This window comes from Colobus angolensis, unplaced genomic scaffold, assembly GCF_000951035.1.
Source record: "Colobus angolensis palliatus isolate OR3802 unplaced genomic scaffold, Cang.pa_1.0 Scaffold130, whole genome shotgun sequence".
NCBI lineage: Eukaryota > Metazoa > Chordata > Mammalia > Primates > Cercopithecidae > Colobus > Colobus angolensis.
Genome location: NW_012114253.1, coordinates 699,294 through 707,197, shown reverse-complemented (window position 1 = coordinate 707,197; position 7,904 = coordinate 699,294). Strand labels below are relative to the sequence as shown.

Below are 7,904 nucleotides of genomic sequence, written 5' to 3'. Positions count from 1 at the left end.
CCCGGCCCGCGGCCCCGGGACACTGCGCCTGCGCGCTCCAGCCGGAGCGCTAGATGCTTTGGGTGCCTCGGACTCCCCGCTCGGCTCTCCCCAGCGGGCCCCCATCCCACCTTCTCCATCTTCCCAGGCTCGGGATACCCCGCCTGAGGGCATCAAGGACGGGGTTGGGTTACCTTGCAGACAGAGGGCTTTTCCTGAGCACCTACTTAATGCTGGGTCCTTCGCATGTGTCTTAATCTCGTCACAGCCCAAGAGGTACAAATGTCATCTCCATTATACAGATGAGAAACTGGTTCCAAGAGGTGAAATAGTTTGCCCGAGACCACACAGTCAGGAAAAAGTCAAAGTGGAATCCAGAGAAAGGCCTGGTGCTACTCTTTGGGGTCTCTCCCTTTTCCTCCTCCTCTCCTCCACCCTGCTTTCCATGCCTGACAGTGGCTGGCCTGCCCCATCCCTTCCCCCGCCCTAGCTGCTCCAGATCCTGGGGTAGATGGCCACAGCACCTAGGGAGGGGCTGCCAGGCCCGTGGTATGGAGGAAAGGGCCCAGGTAGATTTTGGGACATGTGCATACTAGCTACAATTTGCTGAGTGGCCTTGAGTGAGTCCCTGCCTCCTCTCTGGACCTCAGTTTCCCCATCTGTAAAATATAAGGCCTCTGTAGGCCCTTCCAGCTGACTCTGCACTGTGTCCCTGGCCTGGTATAGCCGTACAGGAGGGGACAGGGACAGGGCCTTGCTTCTGCTTCCTCCAGACAGATGTTGGGAACACAGCAAATGCTTCCTGAACTGTGGCCAAGGAGACACAGCTGCTTTGGATGTTGCGGAGGCAGGGCTGCCCACCAGCTCAGAGCCATACCTCTGTTCAGCTTCCTGAAAGAGCTGCCAGCAGCTGCCCACCACCCTCCAGCCCCAGAGCCAAGGGCTCCTGGAAGGAAACCACTGTGCCCTCCCTTTCCCCCTAGACCTGGCCTTGAATCAGGCTTGGGCCTGGAGAGCCAGCAGGAACTCTGGAGATGTGTGTTCCAGATACGGTGTAGCTTTGGTTTTAATAATTAACAACAGCAAATATTGATTTATGCAGCCACTTCCAGGCCTGAACACTTCCGGGCACCCATTGAAATCCAGCCAGAGAAACATCCATTCCCACACTGCCCCCGCGGGAGGCGAGACCGGCTCACAGTACCAGAGATGGCTGTGTGCCAGGTGGTGTGGAAGGTGTGTGCACATATGCTTGCAGCCATGTGTGCATGCATGTGAGACTCCACAACCGGATGTGGCTGTATATACATAGGCATACTGTCTTTCTGTGTGTGTATGAGAATGCCTGGGTATGGGAATTTGTGTTTGTACATGTGTATCTCATGCATCTATACGTGTGCAAGTCTCTGAATATATTTACAGACCCCTGGCTGTGGCTGTGTGTTTTCTGTCTGTAACTATGTCCCCGTATGTAGGTGTGGGTAGGCTGCGTATGTATGTGTGTGCAGGTTTCTGAATCTCCGAGTGGAGAAACCCCTCTGGGGGGAGGGAAGGAGGGTCCCGGGTAGCTCGATGCCTGTACAAATGTGGGGCCTGAAGGGAGGAGAATGTCCCTTCTGGGTGCCCTGTCCAGCCCTGGGAATGTAATGATGCTGATAAGAGCTCAACTTCCTAATTTCTACTTTCCAAAGTACTTTCATCCAATTGCAAGCTGGCAAGGTGGGTAGAGTAGAAACTGTCACCTGTTTTACAGATGAGGAAACTAAGGCCCAGAGAGGGGTAGGGATTTGCCCACTGGCAGAGGAAGGCCACCTGCCCTTCAGACAGATGCCATTGTTATAAATGTGCACAGAGCTAGGGGCACCGGGCGGGGGAGGATGGAGAAGATGTCACAGGCCTGGGTTCCCTCAGCCCAGCATTGGCTTGCTGGAGACCCCGGATGAATCATTCAGTCTCTCTAGTCCCTGGCTTCCTCTCCCGTCAAAGAAGGATGATCCACAGACTCTCTTGATTCTGAGGTGGGGGTGGGCTGTCGGGAAGGGGAGGTTCGGAGCCCACTCTCTGAGCTGTGTTGGCACAAATGGAGGCTTCTAGCCAGACTGGGTGGAAGCCAGGAAGCCCGAGGACAGGCAGCTTTTCAATAATCCGAGAAGGCCAACCCCAGGCTGTCTAGCAGGCAGGGCCCACGGCGATGGCCTGCTCTCTCTCTCGTCTCCTGATGGGAAGACTGAGGCCCAGGGAGGGGAAGCTGTGGCCCAAGGGCACACAGCCGTTGGTGAGAACCCAGGGCTCCTCCTGAGATACTCAGGGGGTGAGGGACTGGGAGCTTCATTCATGAACCCAGCTGTCAAACGAGGGCTGCCATTGAGTCTCTCCCTTCCTGCCAAGCCCCGGATCCACATGCCCCAGTCTTGGGCTGTTGCCCAGACAGAGAAAACAGGAGTCGGTCTCAGGAACCTCCTTCTGCTGCTCCCAGCAGCCCTACGTGGGACCCCCATGGAGGTGGTGGTCCCACACATGGACACCATTCCTTGGCCATCTGCCCTCCCAGCCTAGGCAAGGTGCCTGGCCTTTATTCCAGGCCGGAGCTCTCGGGAAGGAGCCTGGTGGATCTTGCCTCTGCTATTTTCTGGCTGTGTGACCTTGGGAAGACCACTTTACTTCTCTGAGCTCCTGCATCCTCAACTAGAGAATGCCTACTACCGAAGGTTTACTAAAAGGACTAGGTGGCATGAAGTCTGTGGATGTGCTTTAGAAACTGCAAAAAGTACTGCAAAAGCGAGAACTTATCACCCCTGCATCAGAGAGGCCCTAACACCAGGCCCTCTGGTCAGACAGCTTGCATCCGGTCGTGGCCCCACCACATCCAACCTGAGTGACTTTGGGCAAGTGACTGAACCTCTCTGAGCCTCAATTTTCTCATCTGCAAAATGGGACTGATTATAGTAGCTATCACATAGTTCAAGGATGAGATGAAATACTGCAAATAAAGCATTAAGTACTCATTTGGCACACAGTAAGTCTCAATAAATATTAGCGGTTATTTCTGCTATTTGATGTTCTGCATACGTTGTTCAGTTATCTGTTGCTTTACTGGACTGTGGCTCCTTGAGAGCAGGATCTGTATCAGATTGGTTTCTGGTCCCTTGGCACCCAGCACATGGCTTGGCATGAAGCAGGCACTGGTCAAACGTTTGATTTTAATGATAATGATAGGGGCTCGTTGACAGAGCTCTCACTCTGTGTCGGATGCTGTGCCTGGGCTGCCCTGTCTGTACTAATCTTCACAATGACCCTGTGAAGTGGGTCCTCTCATTGCGCCTGGTTTACAGATGAGGAGACTGATGGTGACATGGATTGTGGAGATGATGAAGATAGCTGGGGGGCTGGTTTATTCCCAGCTGTTTTGCTTAGATTCGCCCTAACCCCTTCCCCACAACAGTCTACAGACCCAGGTTCAACCTTTGTGACTGCACCAGGCTCACCCAGGGCTCAGGAGTGGCAACCCCTTAGGAGCTAAACCCCATCAGCATTTGCCCATTTTACCTTTGCCCAAAAGTCATTCGTGGGCCCTTCCCGGCCCTGGACATGTGTCAGGGGTAGGAGGCAGACCAGGGCCATAGGTATGGAGGGGGACACTTACCTTAGGGTAGAGTGAAGGAGTATAGGAGGGAACTAAGTTCACTCGTGACAGGTCTAGTGCCTGAGGGAAGCGCTGGTTCTGCCCATCACTCCTCCTGGAAGAGAAAGAGTCTGAGGTCAGGGACAGCCCCAAGCCAGGAAATTTGGGAACTCTGGGAGTCACTCTCAGAGCCGGGGGATGTGAGGGGGTTAGATTTCATGGAAGAGAGGGTCATGGGTTCCCCAAGAGGAGGGAGAGGAGGGGCTTCGTGAGCAGGGCTGCCACACAGGCTCTCCTTCCCTGGAGATCAGAGACGTGGACAGGGTCTCTTCCAAGCTCTCCATTAGCTCTCCAGCCAAGCAGTGACCTACTCTGAAGATGAGTAGACTGAGGCAGGTGTACTGAGGGTTGCTGTGGAGGGTGAGCTTTCTGGACTAAGCAGGGTGCCCCCACCTCTACAATGGACTCCTCCCTGAGCCTCTGGGAGTAGCCACCTTGGCACTGAGAGGCTACCGGGGCTACCACTATTATGAATGACAGTGACCATAACTGACACTCATTGGGCCTACTATATGCCAGGCCCTGTGCCGAGCCCTCGTTCCAGGCCTGAGGGCATGGCCTCCTCACCACACTGGTATTCCCACTTTACGGACAGGACCCAGCTGTGCACAGAGGTCACATGGCTGGCCGGCAGCAAAGCTAGCATCTGCGTGAGACCTGCCTGACTCGAAGCCCGGACTCTCTGCCCAAACCACACCCTTCCCTGAGGAAAGAAAGCAGGTCTGGTGAGGGTGAAGTCAGCTCCTGTCACCCTAAAAAGCCTGCTGAGGCCACCTCTGGGGCAGGGAGAGGAAATGCCCAGTGGTTCCCGGGATCCAGGGGACCTGGGGCTGGGCAAGTAGGCCTGGCTTCTGCTGCTGCCTCGGGCCACCCTGACGTGGCTGCACCTCCGCTCAGGTCCCATCAAGAGAGGCTGGTCCCTCCAGGGTGACTCAGATGTTCGCTGGTGGCCTACAGCAGGCTTGAGTCAGGCAGAGCCAGGCTGCCACACCCCAAGAGGGGAAGGACCCGAAAAAGTCTGGCCCAGGAAGAAGACTGAGAAAGCTCTGAGCCTCCGTTCTTCTTCTTTTTTTTGTGACGGAGTTTTGCTCTTGTTCCCCAGGCTGGTGTGCAAATGGCTTGATCTCAGCTTACCACAACGTCTGCCTCCTGAGTTCGAGCGATTCTCCTGCCTCAGCCTCCTAAGTAGCTGGGATAACAGGCGTGCACCACCATGCCCAGCTAATTTTGTATTTTTAGTAGAGACGGGGTTTCTCCATGTTGGTCAGGCTGGTCTTGAACTCCCGACCTCAGGTGATCCGCCCACCTCAGCCTCCCAAAGTGTTGAGATTACAGGCGTGAGCCACTGTGCCCGGTCTGAGCCTCCCTTCTAATTCCACTCAGCCCAGCTACTCCAGCAGGAGAAATGGCCCAGAGGAACCATCCACAGCCCCACTTATGCACTAGATGCCTCTCCACCTCCCAGGAGTGATGGCATCTTACAAGAGGGGTCTGCACTGGCCAGTGCTTGACCCAAAAGGAAAGATATGGTGGCAGTGGCATTTCAAGCCTGTGGCATCAGTGTGGGGGAAAGTCTCAGGCACTGACTGGCTAGGTGAGCTTGAGTTAGTGACACAGCCTCTCTCAGCCTCAGTTTCCAAAAACATTCATCCCAGAGCCTGGGCAGCTCATGGGAATTCACTCAATGAATACTTTCACATCATTTGTTCATGGTAAACTCTGTCTCCCCAAGTTGCACTATTTGTTGAATGACCGAATGAATGAATGAAGGTTGGGGGGGTCACTGAAGGATTGTGAGCAAAGGAATGTCCCTACGTGCAGGTTCCTGCATATTGCAGGGTACACTGACATGGGGAGAGTCTGGAGTGGGAGGGTGGGGACTAAAGAGAGGTCCATAGAAATGGTTACAGGTGGGCTGGGTGTGATGGCTCAAGCCTGTAATCCCAGCACTTTGGGAGGCCAAGGCAGGCGGATCACCTGAGGTCAGGAGTTCGAGACCAGCCTGGCCAATCATGGCCAATATGGTGAAACCCCATCTCTACTGAAAAAAAAAAAAAAAATACAGGCCGGGCGTGGTGGCTCACGCCTGTAATCCCAGCACTTTGGGAGGCCGATATGGGCAGATCATGAGGTCGAGAGATCGAGACCATCCTGGCCAACATAGTGAAACCCCGTCTCTACTAAAAATACAAACATTATCTGGGTGTGGTGGCGTGCACCTGTAGTCCCAGCTACTCGGGAGGCAAGGCAGGAGAATCTCTTGAACCCAGGAGGTGGAGGTTGCAGTGAGCCAAGATTGCACCACCGCACTCCAGCCTGGCGACAGAGTGAGACTCCATCTCAAAAAAAAAAAAAACAAACAAACAAAAATTAGCTGGGTGCAGTGGTGGGCGCCTATAACCCTAGCTACTTGGGAGGTTAAGGCAGAATTGCTTGAACCCAGGAGGCAGAGGTTGCAGTGAGCTGAGATCACACCACTGCACTCCAGCCTGGGCTCCAGAGGGAGACTCCACCTCAGAAAAAAAAAAAAAATGGAAGGAAGAAAGGAAGGGAGGGAGGGTAGGTTCCAGGCAATTCCACTAAGGCTCCCATGGGGTCTCTTTGGTGGAACCTACTACGTGTCTGGGACTGGGTCAAGCATCCTCTCCCCCAACTACTGTGCTAGAAGGTGGGTATTATTTCTCTCCATTTTCACAGATAGAGAAGCTGAAGCTCAGAGAGGCGAAGCTACTTCCTCTAGCGAATGGGGGATACAGCTGGAATTTAAAGTACATGCCCTTGAGGAACTAGGGATCCTGCAGTGGGGTGGAGGGCAGAGGCTGCCTGGGGGTCAGGAAGTCCTGGGGTAGAAGCAGGTAAAGCTGGCCGCCCATGCTAGTGCTGGAGTGCTGGGTGTGGCTGTGGCTGTCCAGTGGTGGCTGTTGCTTGTGATCAGGCTAGTCCCAGTGCCCTTCTGTCTTCCCCTAGGCTCATATGATAGCCATGCAATAGTCCCTGACAAACCCCCTTCCAGAACCCTCTCTGCCTCAGTCTCCCCAGGTGTAGGTGTCCATTTCACTCAGGATTGCTCATGTGGGTGTGGAACCAGAGTGGCCTCTGAAGGCTGGGGTGCTCTGGCTTCCACCTGGGACCCCATCCCAGGGTCCTTGGCTCTCCAGTTCCTGGTTGGCCAGAGTCCTGCTCCTCGAAGGCAACTCCACCTAAAAAACCACTGCTGAGGTCGTAAGGGGCAGGGGAAGGGAGGGGCTCCAGGATGGGGACAGAGAAGGAAACTGGAGGCTCTGGGCACTGCCTATCCATCCATCCCCAGACCTGAAGGGGTAGAAGAGGGACAGGAATGACAAAGCCACGACCTACCGGGCATCTTGCATAATCTAATTTAATCCTCACAGCTCCCCAATGAGGCAGATGTTCAGAAACTGCCTGCTTTCCACACGAGGCTCAGAAAGGTGCGTTAACTTGCCCAAGGCCACACAGGCAATGAGGCAGGGCAGGCATTTGGACACAGGTTTGTTGACTTCAGAGCCCAAGATCTGAACTTTATAACATGTGTGGCCAATCCTGTGGACCTCCCCACAGAACCTTACAACTTTCAGCTCAGGAACTCGACCCAGCACCTCAAGTCAAGTTGGAAAGGTAATAGTAACAACAGCAACGGCAGACACAGCTGATACAGAACTTACTATGTGCGGGTTCTGCTTTACTTTATTGTATTAACTCATTTAATTTGCATTTTTCAAAGGAGGGAACTAAGACACAGAGAGGTTAAGTAACTTGTCCAAGGTCACACACAGTAAATGAAGGTCTGAAGATTTGACCTCCCCCAACATCTCGTTGTGGTACCCTTAACACTACACTATACTAACACTTATTAAATAGCAGTTGCTCAATAAATACTTTTTTCTTTTTCTTTTTTTTTTTTTTTTGAGACAGGGTCTTGCTGTTGCTGCCCAGGCTGGTGTGCAGTGGCGTGATCAAAGCTCACTGCAGCCTTAAACTCCTAGGCTCAAGCCATCCTCCCTCCTCAGCCTCCCAAGTTGCTGGGACTACAGGCACCACCATGCCCAGCTAATTTTAGTAGAGATGAGGTCTCCCTGTGTTACCCAGGCTGGTCTGGAACTCCTGGGCTCAAGCGATCCTCCCACCTCAGCCTCCCAAAGTGCTGCAATCGCAGGCATGAGCCACTGCGACTGGCCTTTTGTTGTTGTTAAGAAATGGGGGCCGGGCGCGGTGGCTCAAGCCT

General features: G+C 53.8%; 1 protein-coding gene across 1 annotated transcript in view; it reads right to left on the bottom strand.

Annotated features, from left to right (window-relative positions):
• The window catches only part of RAP1GAP (RAP1 GTPase activating protein), a 78,415-nt gene that overhangs the window by 26,536 nt on the left and 43,975 nt on the right, over positions 1 to 7,904 (bottom strand). The window contains exon 3 of the mRNA XM_011933970.1: positions 3,623 to 3,716. The gene's annotated coding sequence lies outside the window, so the exon portion shown is untranslated. The remainder of the gene's footprint in view (positions 1 to 3,622; positions 3,717 to 7,904) is intronic.